The following is a 24371-nucleotide window of genomic DNA, read 5'->3' as shown; positions in this document are numbered from 1 at the left end:
GGAAGATTGCGGGGAATTCAAAGGAATTTCGCGTGCGCGATAAAATCCGGTTTAATTCGATGATCACCTCCCCGCGTTCCCGTGAGATCTGTTGCCCGGTGGAAATTAATAATAAAACGGAGTGCTACCGACAAGAAGCTTTTCTCTCTCTGCCTTTGTCCGTTTCTATCCCGTTTCCACGACAAATTGAGTGCCTCGTAGGAATTCTTTTAATTCCCGCTTCAGTCCGCTCGCAAGCGTATTATTTAATTTTTAAACGTTTGCGAGGAAAGTTTCACCCGGTCGTGTCCGGAGCTATACGCGTTACCGAAAAATAAAACCGTAATCACGGCCAAATGGAAACGGAAATTCGAACCTTACTCCTCCTTACGCGATAAGTATAATTGCACAAGTCGAAATTGCTACCGGGTTTTCCCGGTAATTCGAAGCGAACGAATTAATTCGACGATAAAATGTAATTGTCCCGTGGCCAGTTCTCATTCTTGATCGTAACGACAAGAAAATGCGACGTTAATGAATAAATAGTTGTTCGTTCGGCCATTCAACTCTTTACGGTTACCTTTCGTCGTACTTTAGCCGCTAGGAATTGAAATTGACGTCGTTGAAACTGCGATGAGCGCAATCGGAAATCAATTTATATTAGGTTGTTTCCAAATAAAACTTTAAATGTGCAACTGACTTATTCTGCTTGTTTGTTTCAGATTTATAGAAATCTAGTCCAAGAGTTCAACAACTTTTGTAATGATATTGTTAAAGTTTCTTCGTTTACAGTTTCCACGAAAATGTTTTATATATTACAAAATTGCCTACATGGCCGTGGCAGGTATTCGAACTTCCCCAATTGCCAATAACAATTTGATGATTTTAATACACTTGCTCTTCATTGATGTGCTTTACGATTAGGAACGAGATATACGTTGATTTTTTAGGATCAAGTTTCAGAAAAACAACATTTCACACGTACCAACTTAAGAGCAAGAATTTTATTGTAATCCTAAACTTTAATGACAGAGCCTATCAATTCAGCGCAGAAAAAGAAATAACAATTCTCATCGCGACGTTCGAGATTCTCGCCAGATACGATAGTTGGATCGTTGGATGCCGCGATTTTCGATCGCATGGCCCGCGGCGTTCGTTTCCAGGCGGAATCTCGTTTACAGCGGGGGATCTAATCGGCCGCGAAATTTCTTTTTCCCGCAGCAATCGCGTGGTCCGCCTTTTGTAACCAATGACTCGAACGTACCACCATGCCAGTTCGTTTGATAGCGACCTATAACGCGGCACTTATTGGCGCTGAAGGTATCGTCGGTCGAACTGGAAGGAGAAACGGCTTGACTACTGATAACGCGTTGGATCTGTGTCGTCGGCGACGTACGTTGCGGAGAAGGAACAACACGCCTCGTTTTCCTATCGATTGAAAATTACCTTCTTTGTGTCATCTTCTTTGAGCCTCTGTGTATTTCACAGATAGAAATGCGAATCTGTGTGTATATACAAACTTAAAAACGCGAATTATTATTCGAATACTACATTCGTTTCGTGTGAATTGCGAGGAATAGAAATGTTTAAGTAGATATGGGCCGTATTCGTCAGACATGTTTGCAAATCGATGTTATGAAAGTTCCTTAGACAACCAGAACTATTTACGGCTTCTTACAATTGTAAAAATTGAATGAAAATTGACAGTTAGGGCATTTTGAATATAATCAACAAATAGAAGATACTTTGAAATAAAAAGTGCCCCATTGAACAATTAAACATTTTTATTAGAACATCAATAAAGAAAAAATGAGAACAAACGTTAAGTAGATATGGACCGTATTCGTCAGACATGCTTGCAAATCGATGTTATGAAAGTTCCTTAGACAACCAGAACTATTTACAGCTTCTTACAATTGTAAAAATTGAATGAAAATTGACAGTTAGGGCATTTTGAATATAATCAACAAATAGAAGATACTTTGAAATAAAAAGTGCCCCATTGAACAATTAAACATTTTTATTAGAACATCAATAAAGAAAAAAATGAGAACAAATGTTGCATCTAACGGTGCACTGCGTTTGCGTCCATATCTTTGAGGGGTAATCTACGAATATTATTATAAACGCAGCTTAGAAAATAATCGTAAATGCTGATTTATAATCGTATAATTGAAATTAGAAGTATGCACATACCTTACTATCATATATAGAACGAGCAAATACTGTTTAGTAATATCTTCTACGCGTTTCAACAATATATTCTGCATGTTTTGCTTACGACGAAATAACGAATGCGAATGGTTTGTTGAAATAAACGAAGCCTTGTTACGATATGTCGCTATCAACTGTTACCAAGGCGCCACGGTGGTCACCCGTGACAACCAATAAGGTAAACGGTCCATTGGGGAAGAATGTCGTCTTACATCATCAATTTATTATTATTTTGCCATTATACGCTTTGAATAATAAAAATACTCTCGTGACGTCCTGAGCGAAACATGTGATTTCGGCGTGGCAGTGAAACTGTTAAGCGAGGATACCCTCAAGCTAAGAGAAATATCTAAACGAATAAATCTCTTTGGGAGGAAAGAACACGATATTAGAAATGAAGAATCAAGAATTGCCGATTATTCGTACTCGACTTGGAACTTTATCATCTTCGCGATCAAATTAGGCAATTATCACGAACGAACCAAGAGAACTTGGTAGTTACGATGTTCATTAACAATAAGTACCTATTCTCCATTTTCGGCGTTCCAGGCGAAACTTCCTGCGCGTAGCCCGCGGTGGCTTGGCATCCCGTTTAAATCCACTTAATTCTTCGTTTTCTTTCCCGTCTGAGATTCCATCTTTCAACGACCATCCAGCGTTTTCCACTTCTTCTCGAGACGTTGCTCAGAGAGCCCGCAGGCTCGCTCTGGTAACGAGCCCTCCACGAAAAAGGCACCGCGAATCTCATGATAAGGCGAACTTTCGTTGACGTTTCGGGCGATAACGGGCCGCGAGAACGGTTCCGAGGGAACGGACGCTTATCGTCCCTTTCCCACGAGTTCGCGCCGCTGTTTTGCGACTTTCCCTTATCCTCGCCGATCTCTCGCCTCTCCGGTTCAATTAACCGCGATGTTATACGACCTGCCCCGCAAATATCTACCCCCTTCCAGAAACTTTCGACGAATCCGTCGTTCAATTTTTCAACGTTTATCGCGTCGTCACGAGATTCTCCTATTGGAAGTTCGTACGATATGTAATGGAGAAATTTAGGAGACAATGTTGGAGGAAAATTCATTGCGTCGACGTTGCATTATTACATTAGTGATAATGTTAATCAGGGAAAAGGAATTTTGTAATACGATTGGGTTTTAATGCGGTAACGATGATGGTGTATGTATGATGATGTAGTTGATGACACATTACGTATGTAGCAGGTTGTCCGAAAAGTTTCTTTCGTTTCATAAAGTGATAATAGGCGAACAAAAATTTCTGATTTATATTATTTTATTGAATTAGATATGATCCATTTCGTTCTATTTCTATTATTATGTTCGTGTATAATTCAATAAGCTAATATAAAATAAAAAACATTGTGCGTCTATTATTTCCTTATAAAACGAAAGAAACATTTCGGACAACCCAATATCATGCGATATCGTTCTTCAATGCTAAGCTTGCCAAGCCCAGTAAAATTTAATTAAAATCGTACACTCAATGTTACTTTTTTTCTTCATTTAAATTTACGTAGATTCTTATGTTATCCGATTAATCAATTTGTCAATTGTTCTTAGTATAAGAATTTACATAAAGTTAGATGAACGAAAGAAATAACGATGGGTCCAATTTTAAATTGCATTTTGAAATCGGTCATTCGACCGGACTTGCTAAGATGAGTCTCGATATAATTAGAAAAGATTCCGATTTTTGTGAACTGTGTTGTAATAAGATTACAGCGATCGATCAAGTCAATTCTGTCGTTTTCCTCGTCTCTTCGAATATCTTTCTTGTTTTGTGAACACACAAATTCAATGCAAATATCGAGTACCAGAAGCGGGCATTTAAAGGCTATTTATATTTGTAATAATATTTATCGAAACGTGACATCGATTTTGGGTTACGTAAGGTCGGGAAGAACAGCGAGGTTAAAATATCGATGACTGTTTCAATTATAAGAAAAACACACTTCACATGGAAGATAATGAAAGAGAAAATACCTGTTTGTTCTCAAACCAATAACAACTCTGACGAACAGCACCTTAACTTGAGCGACAACTTACAGGAAATAGATCGATTCCCTCGTCTCGGCGTTTATCTTCTACTTAGGATGTTCTCGAAGCGAAATCCTAGTTAAACATAGCATCGAAAGCAATCTGTCATATCGTTCTCTCACGCACAGTCCAAACAAGCCCCGCAGCTGATTCTTCGACGTTCCGCTGTCTTGTCCCACGGTTCTCGCTCTTTCAACCAATATTTATCCCCCGTCCATCATTGCATTGTTACATCTTTGTGTTTGTGGTTGGTAGAAACACGGACGAGAGCAAACGAAAAGTTAGAGGAACAGAGTAAACCTGTGCGAAAATCGTTCGCCAAGATGTAACCGCGGGCAAACAATCGGACAAACGAATAGGGAAAAAGAGAGACAAACTAGGAATACAAAAAGAAAAAAAGAACACGTAAGTGAAAGAAAAGAAAATGAACTAAGGAACAAGAAATGAGTATAGTCTGAAATGGAAAGAGAAAGGTAGGAGGGAGGTGGGAAAAAGGAGAGAAGGAGCCACGAACACTGTCGAGATACACTTGGAAAAGGCTGAAAGAATAAGACGGAGACGAAGGCAGAGCGACAGAAAGTTGGCAAGTCGGATAATGGCGAAGTTATGGTTGCAACTCGAACCTCAATCCTTGTATACTATCTTAGTATACGACTACGCTAACGATGCTTTAAGCCACAGCGTAACGTAGCTACAGCTTGTCAGTTTTACCTTTCGACGACTTTAAACCGCCAGAATTTTCTTCGTTCGCTGTTCATATTCAAAGCATCCTCTGATGAAGAAAAGCGTGGACACTGGACATATTTAATCTTGCCATTTCCCGAGATTCTTTCGTGGATCGTACAGGGACAGGATATAGGGATGGCTATGCAGAAACGAAAGATATCAAAGCAACGAATGTTCAATGTTGTTAATAAAATAGTATAGTGGCAAGTGAATGGAAGAAAAAATGTCAGGAATTTCCATTAGTTTTTCAGAGTAGTAGATTTTTAATTTAACGAAATACATCTCTGCTTAAAGCACACTTTCGTCGAGAAATGTCTCTGAAAAATAGATGAATTATCATCCGCATGTTTCTTGCACGAAATTATTGTTCGTAGACGACGCTGTGATTTATCGATCAGCTGTCGAGGGAATGCAAGGACCGACAGTTCTTGCTCCAATTTATAACGATTGGATAGATAGGTCAACGATTTCCGGGCTGAAGTGCAAGTGGAACGAGAATAATGGACTGGAAGCTTTGCTTTATTTGATTACCTGCTCGTGCCGCTTACGCATCGTCGACTCCTGGCTTCGCTGAATCGTCCATTTTACATTTCGGAAGAAGCCATCGCGCGCGAGATCCTTCGAAAACTTACATGGTCACGCGCTTGTCACATTTTCAGGACATATGTATTTACTTACAGTCGCTTACATTTAAATTGCAAACATCAATTTGACGTTGATGAAGCTATAAAATAGTAACGAGGATGGTTGAAATCGTAACTGAACTGCGTCACGAACCTACAACTCGTTTCTAACTTGATAATTTTTATTTCTTCTTCATTTGAATGATTTCTTACAAACTATGGTATTATGTATTTTGTCATATACCTTCCATTTTGATCTCTCTGGTGCAACGTTGGATTCTTGTTGCCAAATATTACGTTACGTTTTATATATTCTATCTTATTGCTCGTATATCCTGTGATAATAAAGAACTGAGAGGATAAAAGTCTGAAGTCCTAGATATCTCTCAGCACCGAGTCAGTCTCTACAGACAAAGACAAAATACCACGGTGACCCAAGACGTTGCTGCGTCAATCAGAACAGCTACTTGATTTATACCCCAGCCATATCACAAAGACTACTGATCTTCCCCGATCAGATACCTGAAGAAAGAATCGTAAAACTGCATTTCACGGTTGACGCCGGGCTCGATGGCCCGCTATCAGACCGCGATATTAAGTTTCGACTGACCCTTCAAGGGAGGAACGTTCATAGAGTTTACACTGAGCAGCGGTGAAAATTTCCCGCGGGAAATGGAACGAAGTAGGAAATATCGTCGTTTCCATATGCGCGCCACGTACGATGGCGTGCGCATACACGCGAAAAGACACAGCTAATTCACGTGCTGAAGTATAATGTACATACACGTTTGATCGTGCGTTCTGTCGGAAGTTGGCCGATCACCGACGCAATCCATTAACAAGTTATTGCTCAATAATCGCGTATGTAATTACCAGCACGGCATAATTAAACGACGAAAACAACAAAGCAACCTCTACGAGGATAACACAAGAGATGTAGTCCGTGGCATTTGAATTAACCATTTAATCATTTCGGTTGGTTCGATGAATTTATGAATTTATTAACGTCGAGAATTGTCGAATTAGAAGGTTTTTAATCAGCGTTTCTTCGCGCAATAATTTACCAATCAACAGCGTTAGAGAACTGACGAGTTACAAATTCCAGGCTATAATAAACTTCTACAATTTTTCAACTTTGTGCCAAATAGAATGATCAGTTAGTTTGTACTTTATAACACGTTTTTATTTACACGTGCGCTTTCGTATTTCTTTTCTTACTACTCTTATTTTATAAGCTGCGTTTCAAGCCACATAATAATTCTTAAAGGCTTCAACAATTTCGCTAGACATCGTTTCCCATACGTGTTTTAATACTTGCAAACGATTCCATCATCGAAATTGTCACGTAAAATTAATGATAAAAAAGGAGTAGCTGAGCAATAACTTAACTTGACTGTGCTTTTATAATTTTGTAGACTTTTATTCACGAAAATGATTAAGTATAATATTACAATGAAGTAGCGAAGTTAAAAATAGTTGTTCAAATCACAGCTAAAATTGCACACAAGACTAGTCTCGTGGTCGAATGCTTGCGATTTTTATACGTTGCGTTTGTAGGTGTTGAGAGGATCCTGATTGCCCTACGTAATGGGGAAAGTGTAACGTTGGGCCATGTACAAAGGTCAAGTCAAAGCCTAACGGTTCGCTGTCAGATAGTATGGAATGACGTAGATTTGGTTATGGTCGTTGTCACAAAATCATCCACCTATAACTACCTAGGCTTCTCAACTGCTAAGAGTCCACGTACGATCCGTCAGAATCGAACTGCATAATAGCTAAACAACGTATTTAAACCGCGTATCGACTATGCAAACTGAGCTGATCGCGTTGGACCAGTTGCCGGGAGCAACGATCGAGTTATCGTGATTTGCATTGGGTCGATAAACAGCGGAACAATTCCGTAGCGTGGCAAGGATCGTTCTCCATCGTCCATGGAAAGTATCGCCGAGAAACATTGAACCGGCCGTTCTGTCGCCGGCTGAAAGTTGCTGTCATTTCGGGACCCGTGGCAACGTCTAGCTGGTTATCAACGTGTTAAACTACGTAATTCTGCGCGAGGCATAAACTTAATGCCGTAGTCCCCCGACTCCGGTTCTCTCTCCTTCGGCGCACCCATAACCGAGCTATGACGGGTTATGCAGCAGTGTACGTACGTGTATCTCCATACGGTTGCCACAATCGGAGCGAACAGGCTGGATAATCGCGCGTGCTTGCTCGCGTAACTTCTCGTGGGAAATTGTCGAGAGGCGAGCGTATCGCGCGGATACGAAATCTCGTTTGTGTTGTCGAGCAAAGTGGTAAACGCGCGCGAGCGCTGCATCTCACAGGGCGAACGTTAGGTAGAGTAAAGGCATTTTTTAATAAAAAATGACGAATGATGTAATTATGTACGAGAACTATGGGAAGAAATTCAATAAGTTGACGAAGAATTATTCTTGTTGATTTTGCAATTTTCATGCTACTTAATAACTAGAGGACAGTATTTTAACATTAACCATACCAGGACTGGTCAAGTGACCGGTTTGAAAATATAATTAAAAATTGTACATTCGTTGTTATTTCTTTTGTTCGTCTAACTTTATGTAAATTTCTATATCAACAAAAATTGATAAATCGATTAAACAGATAATATAAGAATAAAAAGAAGAAGAACTGGCAAAGTTAGTGTTAATGTACCTAATAATTGAGAAGAAGACTCGTTAAATCGAAAGATACAAGTCGTTTAGAAATAGCTGATAGATCCACGTAGTTGACATTTTTGAAACGTTCGAAGGACTGACAAAACTGTACATACGTACGTTTGATGCTAAAGTGAAATGACAGAAAAGAAATTGATAATATAAAATTGATTAACGATATATTACAATTTAAAACTGTTCTGCAGTAAAACATGAAAGATATGATTTATTATTCTTTCGTCCTGTGAACTTGAAATAGAAAAGGGAAAGAAAAGTTGTAAGTAATATGATAGCGGGAAGAATAGTGGAAAACTTATATGAACTGGTGGAAAGAAACGGATATTTCGCACAGTGGCTGGCGGCTTGTAAATTCGTGGAAGAGAATTATTGCGGTTGACGATATTTTTACGAAGGTCTTGGGCTGCAAGGCGGCGACACATAGTTCACAAGGGTGATAAAGTTTCAATTGCAAAAACGGCAAGTCGTTGGCGATGTTGAAACGTCAACTCGAGAAAAAGCTTATGAATATTTAACAAACAGCCTGGAGCACGAAGTTATCCCGCGTACTTTTCGACGTCCCATGGCTCTCAGGCCCTGTTGAATCTTTTAATTATTCTCGCCTAACTTCTACGAGCAATTGACCAGTTTGCGGCTGGTCGAAACTTTTTGCAGGAATAAGAATGAAGCCCGTTAGAAAGCGGGAACGCGGTCCTTAACCTGAAAATTCTATCATTGTCGTCAGTTTTCCCGCGCGACGAGAGAAGAATTTTACAATTTCAAGAAATACTTCTTCCTCCCTTTTGTTTTCACTGAATGCGGAACTTGAGTTTAAAATTTTAATGAAATTTCATTTCTCCCGTAATAACCTAACTGGTATTATTTTGAGTTTGCGTTAAATTGTTGGCAAAAGTTACTATTTCAATTCATTAGCCTATTAAAAATTCTTAATCTTTTTTTCTAACACTGGCTAACGATAAAAATATCTCGTTTCCGTAATTAATTAACTCTTTCTGTTTCAGGTAATCGAGTTCGTTTAACCAATTACGAAAACCAAGTTAGATGCATCAGAGGATAGAATGCACGTGAATAACGTAAGTGAATCTAAAACCGGAACACCTGTCATGAACTCGTAACATTCGCTATTACAGTGATATACAATACTCTTAAAACAGTCTACGTTTCGTTACGTGACATAGAGCATAAAGTAGATCATTCGTCTGTATTTCGAAATCCTCGTAACTCCGTTGTGTTCCAGCTTGATAATAAAGCTAGAAGGTTGTACACGCGAGCTTTATCCTATCCTACACGCATTGCTATGAAACATTCATTGCGAAGACAGAGGCAGCGATAGAATATTCACAGTAATATTAACGATGAGCGTACAAAGATTTTTATTTAGCATATTAATCGTCAAACCGTGTGGTAATATAAATTTCCATCGCTAAAAACCACTCTTATCGCATCACACATTCTCTATCGTTTCTTTATCGCCAACCACCACTTCTACTAGAAACATTCCAATTTCTATCATTGTTACACGTTACGTTAACACGTAAGCTGTACGATAAACACGTCGATGTACTTTGAGATACATTTTGCAGCTACGGTATTTAACGAGAATTCCGATCGAGACAATCATTCACAGAACGTTTGGTGAATCGATTGTGCACATTTATGGGGTGTTCCAAAAGTTCTCCCATGAGAGACAATATCTTCTGATACTTGGTAATTCACGGACAGCGCAAGAAACAGCTTCCAATTCCCGTTAATTCTACGTACGGCGATGAAACCGGCGCACGATCGTGCGGAGCGTTTGATCAGGTATCCGGGCGTTGTTTTTCCACGCGGGAGATTTCCCCGTGTATCGAGTTGGATTGCTCTCCGTTGGAATTCCCTTGGGCGGTTTCTGCCGCCGTGAAAAACACCGTGGAGGAAAAACGGGCAGAGTTTGCGGGCGACTTGATACAGCAAGCGTGTTGGAAAAACTAATTCCACCGATACGGCACGTGGAATTTTGCGACGAACCGAAACCGATCGCGCGACGATATCGGAAACAGAACCACTCGCCGATTCTCGAGGTAATCGAGATATTTCATTGTCGAGGGAAAAACCAGAGGAATGGAACCAGGCTCCTTGGGAGTTCGCTTGTTTTACCTGCGAATTAATAATGCGAGCCGTTTGTCGGCTGTATGGCCAAGGTAAACCTGACTCTCGCCTTTATTGAAAACGAAACTTATCGAGGACGACCGAACTTCCGGCCTGTTTACCTTGCCTTCTACCTTCGCCATGCAACTGCCGAGTGGATTTTGTGACGATGCTTCACGAAACTTCGCCACCGGGATTGCCGACTTTAATTCCTCGTTTGGAGCCTGGTAATTGAAATTTAGAAGGTGAAGGGGACAGGGGGGAAGATCTCCAGAATGATAAACGCGTTTTGTACTTTTAAGAAGTAATGCAGTTGTGTCAATGCTTGAGTGAGAAGAAACTGGATAAACGTTGTTAGTTTACAGCGTCTTTATCGCATATTCTATTGCATAGATTGCGTCAAGATACGAGTACAGTGAAACTTCGTTTATATAAGGACCATTTGTTCGAACGAAATTTTGGTATCTAATGGACGATTAAGTGGTATATAAATGGAAAAACGAACAAGCGGTTGCATAATTTCTATTTCTATCTTATTTGAGATTAATATACTACTATAACTGGTTGAATATCATATATAGAAATGCTGGATCACCATTATCAGTGTTCAATATTAGGTAGCTTTGAAGGTAAACGGGATCGATCCAATATAAGCGGCAGCGTATGCTCAACAGACTGAACAAACATATCTAGAATCGATTAAACATACTTAATGCTTTGGATTCAAAGACGTGGTAATGGTAACGTATATTGGTACGAGTACTCGGGTAGCCTAATCGTATTTCCACGAAGACTAGCTATTTAACGAATGTATTTAATTACTTACCAAAGTCTGGAAATACGTATGTATTAGGTCGTCTGAAAAGTTTCTTTCGTTTCATAAGGAAATAATGGATTTCCCGTTTTATATTATTTTATCGAATTACGTATGATCCATTTTGTTCTATCACAATAAAGATTACAACGTTCGACAGATTAGGTTTCGTGTTTGTATAAAGATGCATCGTTATAAAAGACGTGTCCGTGAAAGAAAGACACTTTTCGAACAACCTAATACTTGACGAAATATAATCAGACACGACCGTATTAAATCATATTCGGTAATTGGACAAAATCAACGTAACAATTCGCATCCTTTCGGTATTCAGAATCTATTTTTCATCGAAATTTAGACCGCAATGTTACAAGTCACCCTATAAATCAGCCCCGCGCAGGTATGTTGCATCATCACTCTCTGTAATAGAACCCTTTGCTAAGCGATAGTTCAGCTATTAGTTCGGCGAACTACGAGCTCTGATCGCGTAATTACTTCTTACGGTACCTGCAAAAACATGACCAATCGCATAATAACCATATCACGTCGATTATACAAAAATAATCCATTTCGACCTCTCACCTCGGAAAGAAGTTTAGCACTGGAACACGAGAGACATTAAAATCTTCACTAAAATTTCCTAATAAACGTGAAGACTAGTTCTCGAGCCTCTGAACCAAACATCCCATTCGAATAATTCCAACATCGTCGAAAACTTTCATTAGAAGAGCTTCTCGTATGCTTTTAAGCTTCAATCAAAACCTGTTCGAAAAGAAACGCGCGAAACACAGGTGCGCGGGTGTATCGAGAACTCTGAGAAGTATTCGCTAGGCGTTTCACGTTTCAGCGCGAACAACCGTAAGCAAGGAACGTCGTTCTAACTGAACTTTCCAACAGATCAAACATCTGTCGCCAGCTCGATGCCAGCGGAATCCATTTATCCTCCTCTGGCTTGGCCAGCGAATAATTATATTCAGCAGGGATCGGTTTTAAGAGGCGCATGCCTTCTCTCTCTCTCTCTCTCTCCTTCTCTGCCTTTATTTCTCCTTTGTCTACCTTCGTCACAGACCCGCGAAATCAAAACTTTCTGACCTAATAAGGTATTCGTGGTGTGGCACGGTATTTGTTCTTCGAGGTTGCCGGCGTTGCAGCGGCTTATGCAAATCCGTGAAAACGGCCAAAGACCTGCGAGTCGTCAAAGGGAAACGGAGATCACGAGAAGAGAAATGTAGCATCTTGTAAGAATCGGAAGTTTGCTATATTAATTGCGCCTGACGGGAATGATACGATCGTCGATCGTAGTTTGATATCGTTGTTCTTGATCGAAGAGCGATCGAGTGTAATTGTGGTTGTGAAATCAGTGGATGGCTATGAGAAAGAAAATCGATCGCTCGATGATATCTTAGAGAATGGAATTTTCATTTCGTTTGTAATTTCAGTTTAGTTAATTCACGTAAGATTGCATTTATATTGTGATCACCAAAAAGGGATTCCACGAATTCGTTCAATACCTTTTTCCTTACTATTTCTTTTTCTATATAAATTCTATATAAATTTCTATATAAATTCTACAACCTTATAAAGTTTGAAAAAGTTGAAATATTCTACATATCTGCGTGATAAATTGTTCTAGTCAGATTATAGAAATTCCTTTTGTGCCTCCGGTTCGTGTTGTCGGCTTCTTTAACGTATCTGTTATTCCGATACAAGTTCTACAGATTATTTCTCTGTTTGTTTCTTGACGAGTTCATTTCTTGCCTTTTGATCCGTTTTAAGGCAAACGTGTCTCGTATAGTAGAAGAAGGATCGTCCGAATAATTTTCTGTTCGAATCTTCCCCCGCTCTTTTCCAATTTGAAACATTTATTTGGTCTCGCCACAACGTCCAGCCGAGGAGATAAATTTTGTCAGAGCACAGAGAAGAAAAGATGTGGACTGGTGAAATTTTCTAGGAGTTATGCAAATCAGGAAGTAGGATCAACGGATGAGAAACGAAAACAGTAAAAGTATTATAGAGATGTTATATTACAGGGAGATAGGAAAGCACTCGTGCTTAATTGCGCACACGCGACACCGACGTTATGATAATAACCACGATAAGAATGCGCAAGTTCTGTGACCTAATGAGATATTCATTTCGTTGGAAATTATGCCCCGTTTGCACATACAAGCGTCCCGCGAAATACCTCTCTCTTCCGGCAATGAATTTTAAATACAAACTTGAAAACAAGAGAATGTTCATTGAAAAACACAGAATCAATTGATACGGTAAAAAAAAAAAAGAAATTACAAATTACACACGTTAAAAATTAAATGCATCTACGTTGAATGGCTGAACATACAATAGGTGAAATTCTGCTTTAGTCTGGCATTCACTTCGTATCAAAAAGTACTTAATTGCCGCGTAGTTATGAAATTTTCTGAATAATACATACAGGCAGCAACTATTATTCTATGGTTGGTAAAATAAATTGTTAGAATTAACAAGCTCGCGAATTTGTATACTACAGAAAGGTATATCATTCATATAGCAATTCGCACGCAATTTTCGTTCTATTTCGTAATTCTAACAGTACAAGTACGGTTGTACTATGAGCAATAGCTACGGTGCAAAATATACAAATTATGTTTTAGTAGAAATCGTATCGCTTTGACGAAACAAGCCCTCGTTTCCCATTAACTTCAATAACGTTGGCAATAAAAAATGAAAAAGAAAGAAATTCTATCCATTCATTTAGATCGTATACTCTAATGAAACTGCGACAGATAAATTAAACTTTAATACGACGTAAAATCATTATGCGTCGCAAGCATGCCATCCATTTATCGTTCTCGGATCATTTTCCACCCCGTAATCGTGACTAATCTTTATGAAACACGCGGTAAAGAAAGAAAAGGGGTCAAATGCGTGACATGAGTCAACCCCTACGAAAAAACAGAAAGAATGTATTATTTAATTATATTGTGTTTAATTTAATTATATCATATACGACGTAACGAACGAATTACACCGTAGTTGTAAAGAATAAAAAATAAAGAAAAATAACAGTCATTTTAAATATTTTTTAGAAAAAAAGTCAGTGTTTGAGCAAACATTAATTTTCATTTACGTGGAAGCCAGTTAGCGATAAATTGGAAAGAAATTTGTAAAAAAAAGGAACGACTAAAAAATATTCATTTTTGATTGCTCTGATTACGAATAATTCCAATTTCTTTTTTGATTACCGCTAACCATTATCGACGAGAAAAATTCTGTCTGCTTGTATTTGGCTACTACTGCTATTAAAAAAATTATATAACTTTTTAATGAAAGTTTTGAGGTTGAATTTTAAGTTTTAAAGGAAAACGAAATATAGAACCTGATAAAAAAAAAAAGAGAGAAACTTTCGGAAACTTTGAAAATTGGGAAATAAGACTGTGTGCAGATACTTTTTGACGCCACTGCATTTTCAGAAACGAGATATACAGGGAAGTTAAATTAATCAGAAATCAATGTAAAACAGTCAGATCGATGGCGTTCCAACAAGAAAAATTCTTCGGCGTGTTTCGTATCGTAACGAGGGAAACTTTCGCGACCTGATAAGATATTCCTGTCGGTATACGGTATTTGACGCTTTCGTGGACTTATGCAAATCCACGGAAACCGCGACGTCGCGTCGGGCAGAGAAGGCAGAGGGAGAAAAAAAGAAGAGGAAGAGAAAGCGGAAAGGGGGGACGGAAGCGAAATGAGAAGATGGAAAGACGAACGACACGCGCGGCTACAAACGGTTGCATGATAATTTCAAGTTGTACGAGTTACACACGCGTGTAAATATTTTACCGCACAGATGTCGTCGGATATTGTGAAATATTCCGTAGCCACGTCTGATTTCGAGAAAGCGAAACGATATATACCGTTTTTCATATTTAATTTTCCAGCGTACTTTGGAACAAATGAAAACGACGTGCAATTTCAGGATACACGCGTAGAACCGCGATGATAACCTTGGACTTTAGTAGGCATACCTTTTTTGTGAATTAAAAAACATCAACTTTTTATTGCGTTGTTTTGGTAAGAAAAAAAATAGAACGGAGCAGCAGTAAAACGTCTGAATTTTCTTAACGTTGATTAAACTTTTTATTTCGCTTTCTCCTTTAAATTTCTATTTCTCTGCCACTTAGTTTTTAAACAACCTACGGAACGCGTTCTTAAATTCAAGAATAACGATAGTCTGATCGTTCGGAAAACGTATATTTCGTTGGCTATAAAACCTTGGTAAAAACACGAATCGTTTATTAACGTTGTTGTATAAAAAAAAAATGGTAAAACGATTGAACGATCGTAAAACATAAAAATTTTGCTGAGTCGGTAATTTATTCTTGGATAAACGGATGTTACGCAACAAGAGGCAGTAGTAATATCCCGAATGGATCGGACAAAACATCTCGCCAGTCATTTCGAGACGCGAATGTAATCCTCAAGATTCAAGTACCTACAAGTTTAAGAACGGATGGGGACGCGTAATAACGAAAGTGGCGATAAAATGCGAAACGATATCGGTGAATCAGTGAATCGGTGGAAGAGAGACCGGGTTGATTTACAAGAAGGATTATTAAGTCAGCACGTAAGCTCCTTGAGTTAGCACATAATCCGTCCGATGGATATAGTCAGTTTACAAGGCGCAATATCTCGATTTTAGTACTACAGAGGTTGAACTGGTTGGTGGCTGAGTCGGGAATAACAATCCGAGAATAGATAGGCAGTGGATATATGGATTATACGGAGAGAATTATACGACTTGGACCGTAACGTCTTCGAATTTAATGCAGAAGCGACGAGGCCTGCCATAGCCGCCAGCCATTCCCCATGAAACCCGATCGATGTTTAATTTCCTACGATCGTCCTTGTCGGAATAAAAGCTTTGCTCGTTGCCTCTCTGCTTAATTCACTGGCAAGTGGTTCGGTTATATCACCGTTGAATTTCTTACACAACCGATCTCCTTTCGTCGATCTTTCTCCATTTAATTCCCGCGACACGCTTAAAAGGTTTTAACTTGGAATTTTATATTCTGTGCGTTTATACTTGGAAATTAACCCTTTGTGGCCCAATGACATTTTGTTCCGAATGATTTATACTCGGCGAACGCAGTGGCTCGCGAAAGTAACTTTTACGCCCAATAACTTTATTATATTCGTTTCTGTTGAATCAATTTGTTTATTGCAAGCAAAAATCCTGCAATAAAATGGAATATCGAGTCTACACAGGACCGTAAAAAGTATTTATCTGGGAATTTTTACAACCTGAACGTACAAATATATTTTTACTACGAATAAAGAGAAAATATTCGAATAAAATTCTCCCGCGAATTATAAATTCGCCAACTAACAATTTTTATCAAACTGCTCGTCTACGTTTCGTTCAAAAATTCGATAGTCGAATTAGTTTCAACATTCTGAGGAGGGTTTTCGAGTGCAGCGCGCCTAAGGGGAAGTTCTGCCGGCAACGAAAGCTAAAACACAGCACGTTTTCAGCACAGAGACGAGGCAACTTGTCAAAGTGCAATACTCGGCCCGTACGAGCAAACAAGACGCGCACCTCGTATCCTCGGAACTGCGTCGCGACATTCAACAGCTAATTACTCGGCTTCTCGTCAAACCGAATTCCAAATTTGCCATGATATCAGCACGGAAATTAGAGAAACTCGCGGGGTTTGCCCGTGGACATTCGTTTGATCCGATCGTACGTTGCAAACTTATTTCCTCCCATTTCACCTCATTAATTGGAGAATTTGGAGAATTCTTTCTAAATCGCTTTAACTCTTCCTTGCACGCATCCTTGATAGAGGTGTATGCAATCCTTGATCGGAAATGCATCCTTAATTGTTCGAAAGTAGAATTTAAGATCGATTACATGGAAGCTGAAACAACGCTTACGTCGATTACCATTTTAACTTGTCGATTATGAAAAATTACACGAAACCAGGCGAAGACACTGCAAGTCGCTAAAAAGTTTGAGGTGGTTTATTATATGTGTTAGTTTATTAAAGAGACGAGTGATAAAATTGTAATAGTCAGTGTATATTAACATCGCTTTAAATACCAGTACACAGATATTGTATGCCGGTCGTATGCCACGCTATACTGATTCGCTATAAGGACTCGTTACAATGACTGTCCTAGAGAGCACGTTCGTCTATTTTAACTACAGCTGTTATTATAAAATGTTCGAATGTAACTCCGGTTGACGATTACAAATAACAGTGATAATATTTTGTCCGGAGTTGGTTTACCTTTGAACGTAGCAAACCAAAATAACGTTGACACTCCAAGACACAACAATACGAGTCTCTTCCGATTCGAAGCTTCCGTTGACTCATGTGCCGCCACAAGCTAATACACGAGTTGCATAGACACCGATCTGTCAATGAGTAACGCGACTGCATCAACAGAGAATATTATTGTAGCATTTGGTGGTACACCATGTGAATATGCAATCTATTTCGTGGCATTTATATAGAAATGTTGTGTGAGACTTAATTAAACGTAAACAGTAGCTGTTGAAGTAATAGATGAGAAAACGTTGACCGCGTGGTATACCCCTGGAGCAGGAAGAACGTGAAACGCGTGTAAAATTTATATAAATGGAATTTATATCTTCGTAAAGTAACGCATCGGAATAGTTTATCAAGATAACTAATAAAAATCGCAACATCGAGATATCAGAGAGCCAAAATCCTGTAACTCGGTTAAAATACACGACCAGAAGCTTCTATTTCCATCGTAAAACAATCGCGCTACGTTTCTCATTTTCACAATTCCCTATACGACGAAACATTGCCAGGGAATCACGTACGGTAACATACGGTGTATACCTTTGACAAAATATTCAAACGTTCAGCGGCGAGCAAATAGTGTGTGTGTCAAAGCCGATCATTTCGTGGCATGCGTCACGCCAGATGAATATATCTCGTTCGGACACAAACAGCGTAAAAACCGATATCTAATAAACAAAAAGGGTAGTTGAAGCGACAGCGAAATGAAAGTACGAAAATATCTACTATGTTGAAAAAAAAAAAAAAAGGAAAAGGGGAAGCAAAAATAAACCGAACGACGACAACAATAACGACAAAATCGATCGATGTACATAAAAATCACGCTCAAATTTGGAACTATCAAATTGTTATCTGGTTGGGACTCCATGGCAATAGCGGGCAAAACTGAACAACGAAAAAGCGTGGAAAATTCGGCGGGATGAATGTTGAGAATGAAAGAGAGACGAGGTGCGAGTGTCGTCGGCCGAGGCGCGCACAAGTTCGAACATCGAAACGGTATAGTCGGTGAAAAACTCATCGTTTACACGTTTCCAGGAACGTGGAGAGGCGATCGGTATGCGCGACAGCATCCACGAGGCGTCGTCGTGCATATAAAACGTTCCTCTCTTGCATTATACCTGTTTGTTCGTTTCCACGCTGTCTGTCTCCGTTTTCGTTCTCTTCGTTTCTCTTGCCCCTCTGTGTGTAGCGGCTTCCGCGAGTCGCGGCTTACGTTCGCGTGCGGCGGTTGCACATTCCGTTTGCGACGCGGCCCCTCTTACTCCCGTGATAGAATTACCTGCACCAACCGCAATAACAATGTTGCTGCTTAGTCGGTATTACTTATATCAGGTCGACGAGTTACGAACATGTCGGAGGCATTCTAACAAACTCCACGACTTCAGTTGCATTTTCGTTCTCATTCATGTGCCATATAGTTTGCACCTTGACGTCGGGACACGTCAGAACGCGGAATAGCTCGTTCGAATACGACTCGAGTTATCTTTTTGTTTTTACCAACGAGGCAGTTCAACGCGTACGTATCGGCGAATTATTTAGGGTGCCGTAGTGGACTTGGTGCGACAGAAACGGAGGGAAGAAAGTAGTTGGCATCGTTTGGAAGATATTAGAATACACACTCCGTTAACGCATTTTCTTCTCTCTCATAAAAGATGCGATAATGGAGCTATTGAGAAGCCACATCGATCAACTCGGCAAGTAGAAAAGTAGAGAAATCGATAATATTGCAAGCACCGTCGTTTTACGTATATCCGAGAATTTATTTTCCTACGAGAATCGATCCAACCGTATCAGAAAAACAGAAAGAGGGCGTAAGCAGCGTCGAGTATCCAAAATCTGAAATCCGTTCTCATAAAGTCGAAACAACCAGAACACGCGTTTCCTTATCTGCGGAACCTCAACGTCGAAGTACACCGGCGCTCTCCGAAAAGTTCTTCCCGTTCAATCCAGCAAAGTACATACATACGAAGTGACACGAAAGTAGAGCGTCTTCGGGGGCCAAAAGTTCGCCGAGTCCTTTTACATAAAAATCGCGGAGCTATGTACGAAGATACGTGGCCGTATCGCGATGCATCACCCACGCAGACAAGTTGCTGTTCTGGCTGGCAATAGATGGGCTGGAAAGTTTCCCGTGGAAAATCGAGTCTCCCCGTTGAAAGTCACAGGATGGAAACAGCTGTACGCTTCTCGTCGTCTTCTTTGGCGAGAAACGGTCGTTAAGACGAAACTATCGACCGATAAGCAGACCGAAATACGTTACGTTCACGGTAATATCTGTTGATGTGCACGCATCATGGTATCTCGGGCTTGTTATTAGCCGTGCCTGTGAGATTAGGTCGGTCTGGGCCCGAGATATGCCAGCATGGCTGCCGCTCGATCGTTAGGAACAGAGAGAACGGAGACAGGAAGATTACGCGCGAACTATAATTGCAGTTACGTCGCCGGAATTATACATTACCAAAATGATTGCTAGCTAACGGTTACTCTCCTGAGTCTGCTACGCGGATATTAATCATTTCGACGAGACATTAATTACTCCCGTGTTCCATCGCGCGTCTTATTTCACTGTTGTTCATTCGTTCGATTAAATATCCTTTACGAGGATTCGCCTCGCTTCGTTTCACCGCGTTCTACGATTGCAGAAGGAAGAGACGAACGCGTGAAATTGGAAATGTATCGCTCCTCGTTATATTATGCAATATGCAGCTTGAAATATGTTGAGGTTATTAGATGTATAAACAGAGAAACGCGTGGATAAACTGTAAAGTAGAAAATATATTTTAACACAGAAGTGTAAGTACAAGTAGGAATATAATTTGAGCTGGTCCAGATCCGCGCGCTAGCAGTGTTACCCTATAACTGAAAACCCCCAAGCTTTTGTCTATTTTCTATACGCTATTTTTGTCTTTTGTCTATAAGCTGTCGATGGCTTCGGTGCTTGAGAAAATTAAAAAGGCCAGATGTAGAGTTTTCTTAGAAGTGGTGACCATTTCAACAAAATATACAGATTTTACAGGTCAAATGCGAATCATCGTTATTGGCAATGTTTCATTAGAGGAATAAAAATAATATTCGCTACGACGTTGATATGGAGATCTGAAAGCTTCGCGTGGATTTATTGTTTGAATTTAGAAAAATAGCGTGGAGCCAAGTTAATCAACATTCGTTCACTCTTTCGAGAACACAGCAGTAGGAATTCAGCGTAAAATTGTTAAAGTTTTTGAGGACGAAAATAACAGTGAATCGATATACCGCTTCCTACGTGTCGTCTCCCACCAAGTGCTATCGTAACAGAATTCCCTGCCCCAGGCACACGAAGCCTGGGTCAAATTCCATTGTCCTCGGGAAAAGTGCGTAAAGCTCATTAGAGCAGCGTCAACGAAGTCTGGACACGTAGCCGGCACTGTCTCATAACTCGAGTATTGTCCGCTCGACCCCTTCGTGAAGCGGCTGAACGTAGCTGTAACAAAGTTGACCGGTCGCGTATCTCGTTCGCGTATCGCGCATAGAAGAGCCAAATCCTGAGTACCCGGTTGACGATGCGTCGACATACACGAGAATCGCATCCAGCCAGCAGCGTCGCTGCCGGCTGAGGGTCCAAAGCACTCTAAAAAATCCAATTTCCCGTGACGCCGTGGTCGCGCGCTGCAACAGGTTCCGTTCCATTCCGTGCTCGAGCAAGTTCACAGGCGGCATTGTTTCAACGCACAGCGCAGGGGATTGCTTTGAGAGGAGCAGAAAGCACCCCTTTCCCGGTTCGCGTCACCGTATTACCAACGTTGCCACATGCTGTCCTTGTCTTCTGGTACTCTTCACAGGCCAACGGTTTCGTTCAGCCCGAAAAAAAGATTAATTCTAGTTGGAGTGAGCGCCGTCGTTGAAAAAAGGAACAAGAAAAAAAGCCCGAATTTTCCCGATAATCGACGTATCCTCGCGCTAGGATGGTTCCTTTCTCTCTGTCGCCGTCCACTACATTTCGTTCGTCGCGATCGTCTCTGACCATCGAACGAGAATGAAATATCGTCTGCTGGCTGCAGCCTTCGTCGCGTTAACAGGCTGCCGCGTGGAAGATTCGGTCGCGCAACTCCGGACATCGTCGATGTGCGAAAGGGAAACATGAGCGGAAATAATAATTAAAAATAGGTTGTGAAATGCAAAGCTAATTGCAAGAGAAAATAGATAAACGCGTGTGATATGTAAAACTAATCAGGGAGTGAGTTGGTCACTATAACCTTGGAAAAGAAGGACAAAAAATTTGCATTGTCGTTCGCACAAAGGTCTAAAGATGGCCATTCTTTAACATACTCCTTTGTAGCTTTAGTAATGGAATATAAACTGCTCGAAAGTCGCATTAACTGCATCGGTTAAAACGTACAGTAAAGTGTGTTGAATGTTACAATATTTTAAGAATTTCTGATTATAATGACTTTGAAACATCTGCAAACTTGAACTAACATTGCAACTTGCCTCGATCAAACGAGTCACCGAACTGAAGCTACAGAAATACCTGTAGATCTTGTAACAAGATTCTCGATACAACTCGGTTGGCCAATCTGCATTAAATAAACCGAGTAAGAAGAAGTAATTGGTTCGTTTTACTTCGAAAGGGTTGGTTAGGAAGTTGAAGAGAAGTCGACGTGTAAGGGATCGATAAGCGATTTTCTGCGTTTGATACGATAATTCATTTGCCTCCCGAATCCTAGCGGAGGCTGTCGTCCAGATACCGTCTTCTCTGGCGGGCGTAGCCCCTTTATTATGGTAATTTCATTCAGGTTCCTGACGTTGATATCCGCAATCCGTTCTCGATTCGTATTGAAATAAGCTCCGATCTGTTTTGCGAGTGGAAAAAGAGAAGACGAAGGTGCAATGACATCCGTCGACATTACGGTCCCTCAGACTTTCTGCTTTCGCCACGACCACGACCACGACTACATCTATGCCACGTCGAGGAAACGTGATTGTCGCGGAACGACATGCTCGAGTTTCCGCGATCGAAAGCGGAGAAAACGTCTACGGGGAATCGATTTTCGAACTGTCGTGGCCACTGATACGACAATGGATCCGAGTCAATGCGTATCGTGTAAATACGGAAATGCGTTTGGAAGCACTGTCGCGGACAAAAATTTAAATTTTTATTTCATTCGTGCAGATCCATCCTTTACGCGTAGTAGAAGAGATATCGAATGTTAAATGAATCAATAATAAATATTACGATTCAAAGAAATCTCGTAAAATTGTGAAAGATTCGTTTTCGCGGTGAAATAAATGAAACATTCGACCGTAGGATAATCAGGTAGATGAGAAATTCGTATATCCAATTATTCATTATAATTTTCATTCACAATTCATGTAATTCCATTATAATGAAAAGGAACGACCACAAACGATAGTGAAGGCAACATCACTATCGCTTGTAAATTGTGGTGAAACCGATGCGTCACGCGTGACCTAGAAAGCGTGTCGTTTAAGCGAGGAAATATATTATATAAAGAGGTGTGGGGAGGACGAAAGTTAATTGCATTTTGGCCCGAAAAGTCCGAGCGAGCGTACAAACGTGCTAATTCTCCATGTTAAAAGCACAGCGGACGTGCGATACGGGTCGACGTGCCGCTGATAAATGTGTTTGTTCGTCCCTGGGTAACCCAGAAAACATACCGATGAACAAGCAGATATCAATTAAAACAAGAAGAAAACCACTGTCCAGATTGGTGCAACGTAGTACGTCCTGTTTTTTTCTTTGATAATCTCAATTTCTAATGGAGATTTAGCGTTAATCGTTTAAAACTGAAAAATACACTGGACTACGTGTATGTGTGTGTAAAAAGCTAGAACTTTTTCGATCTAAGTTTTATACTGATGCCACTCTAGTAGGGAAGTTCAGTGAGTTTGAGGATCCATTGATAGCGAAGTTTACTCTTTTTTGTTCATACTACGTGTAAACATAGTAGCTTGTGATCACAGCATGGATGAATGAACACTGATGGATTAATTGATCGATCGATTCGCACGTGGGCAGAGGAAAGTCTGCGATATAAAACACAGCACGACTCACCGAACTAATGCTTGGGATCAGAATTTTTGGTACCTCAAGACCAATGAATAAAGCTACTTAATTACCAGATCACAATTAGCTGAAATATTTCAACTAATTAACAAACATTCAATTCTGATCCGCGAATAGATCCCACGATAATCACGTGTCCATTTCTGTATATTACATGCGTTCTGTACATATTTACACGGTTAAATTTTCCGTTAATGATCGCTATTGTTAATCAACGCTATTGACACGAATCAGGGCCGTGCATAAGGAACAGCAGTCGCGTTTCTGTCAGCTATCATCTCCTAAACAGCGAAAAATGAAGATAAGACGCCAGGAAAACAAAGAACATGATAGCTGTGCTCGTTAATGCAAGCTTTCTTGGACAACGAAATTTATTCCAGTCTCTCTTCCTGTTTTATCTCTTCTTCACTCGTCATTAGACACGAAAACTAAGTAAGCAACAAATATATAATTCATTTCATAGACCGGTATTATCCTTCGATGTGTTCGTTTTAGCTTCTAGCGTTATCCTGCTTTTACCTGACAATGCTCGCCACTTTCCCTATTCGCCACTGTCTTACGTTGCGAAATGTCATTAGCGCATCGTCCCAAGAAATCGGCTAGCTCCTTTTATACTTTAAATTTAATGGAACATCTGTCTGACTGTACTCGAACGTCGTTCACTTGCGTTATCCTTCGAAAATTTCGCCAGAATTTCGTATTTTATTTTTATTTCATTGTTATAGAAAGGGACAATTTTTCAAGAAAAATTACAGCTGGGAAAAAGTTT

General features: G+C 40.1%; 1 protein-coding gene across 7 annotated transcripts in view; it reads left to right on the top strand.

The window, feature by feature from the left end:
- Positions 1 to 24371, top strand: part of LOC117210007 (fasciclin-3) — a 343353-nt gene that overhangs the window by 270474 nt on the left and 48508 nt on the right. The window contains exon 1 of one of the 7 annotated variants that reach the window (XM_033452543.1): positions 9342 to 9359. The exons of the other annotated variants lie outside the window; for them this stretch is intronic. The gene's annotated coding sequence lies outside the window, so the exon portion shown is untranslated. Of the gene's footprint in view, positions 1 to 9341; positions 9360 to 24371 lie in introns of those variants that run through there. 7 annotated transcript variants of the gene reach the window in all.

This window comes from Bombus bifarius, unplaced genomic scaffold (genome assembly GCF_011952205.1).
Source record: "Bombus bifarius isolate JDL3187 unplaced genomic scaffold, Bbif_JDL3187 scf7180000008199, whole genome shotgun sequence".
Lineage (NCBI taxonomy): Eukaryota > Metazoa > Arthropoda > Insecta > Hymenoptera > Apidae > Bombus > Bombus bifarius.
Note: the sequence above shows the minus strand (reverse complement) of the source record. Positions and strands in the feature narration are given on the sequence as shown.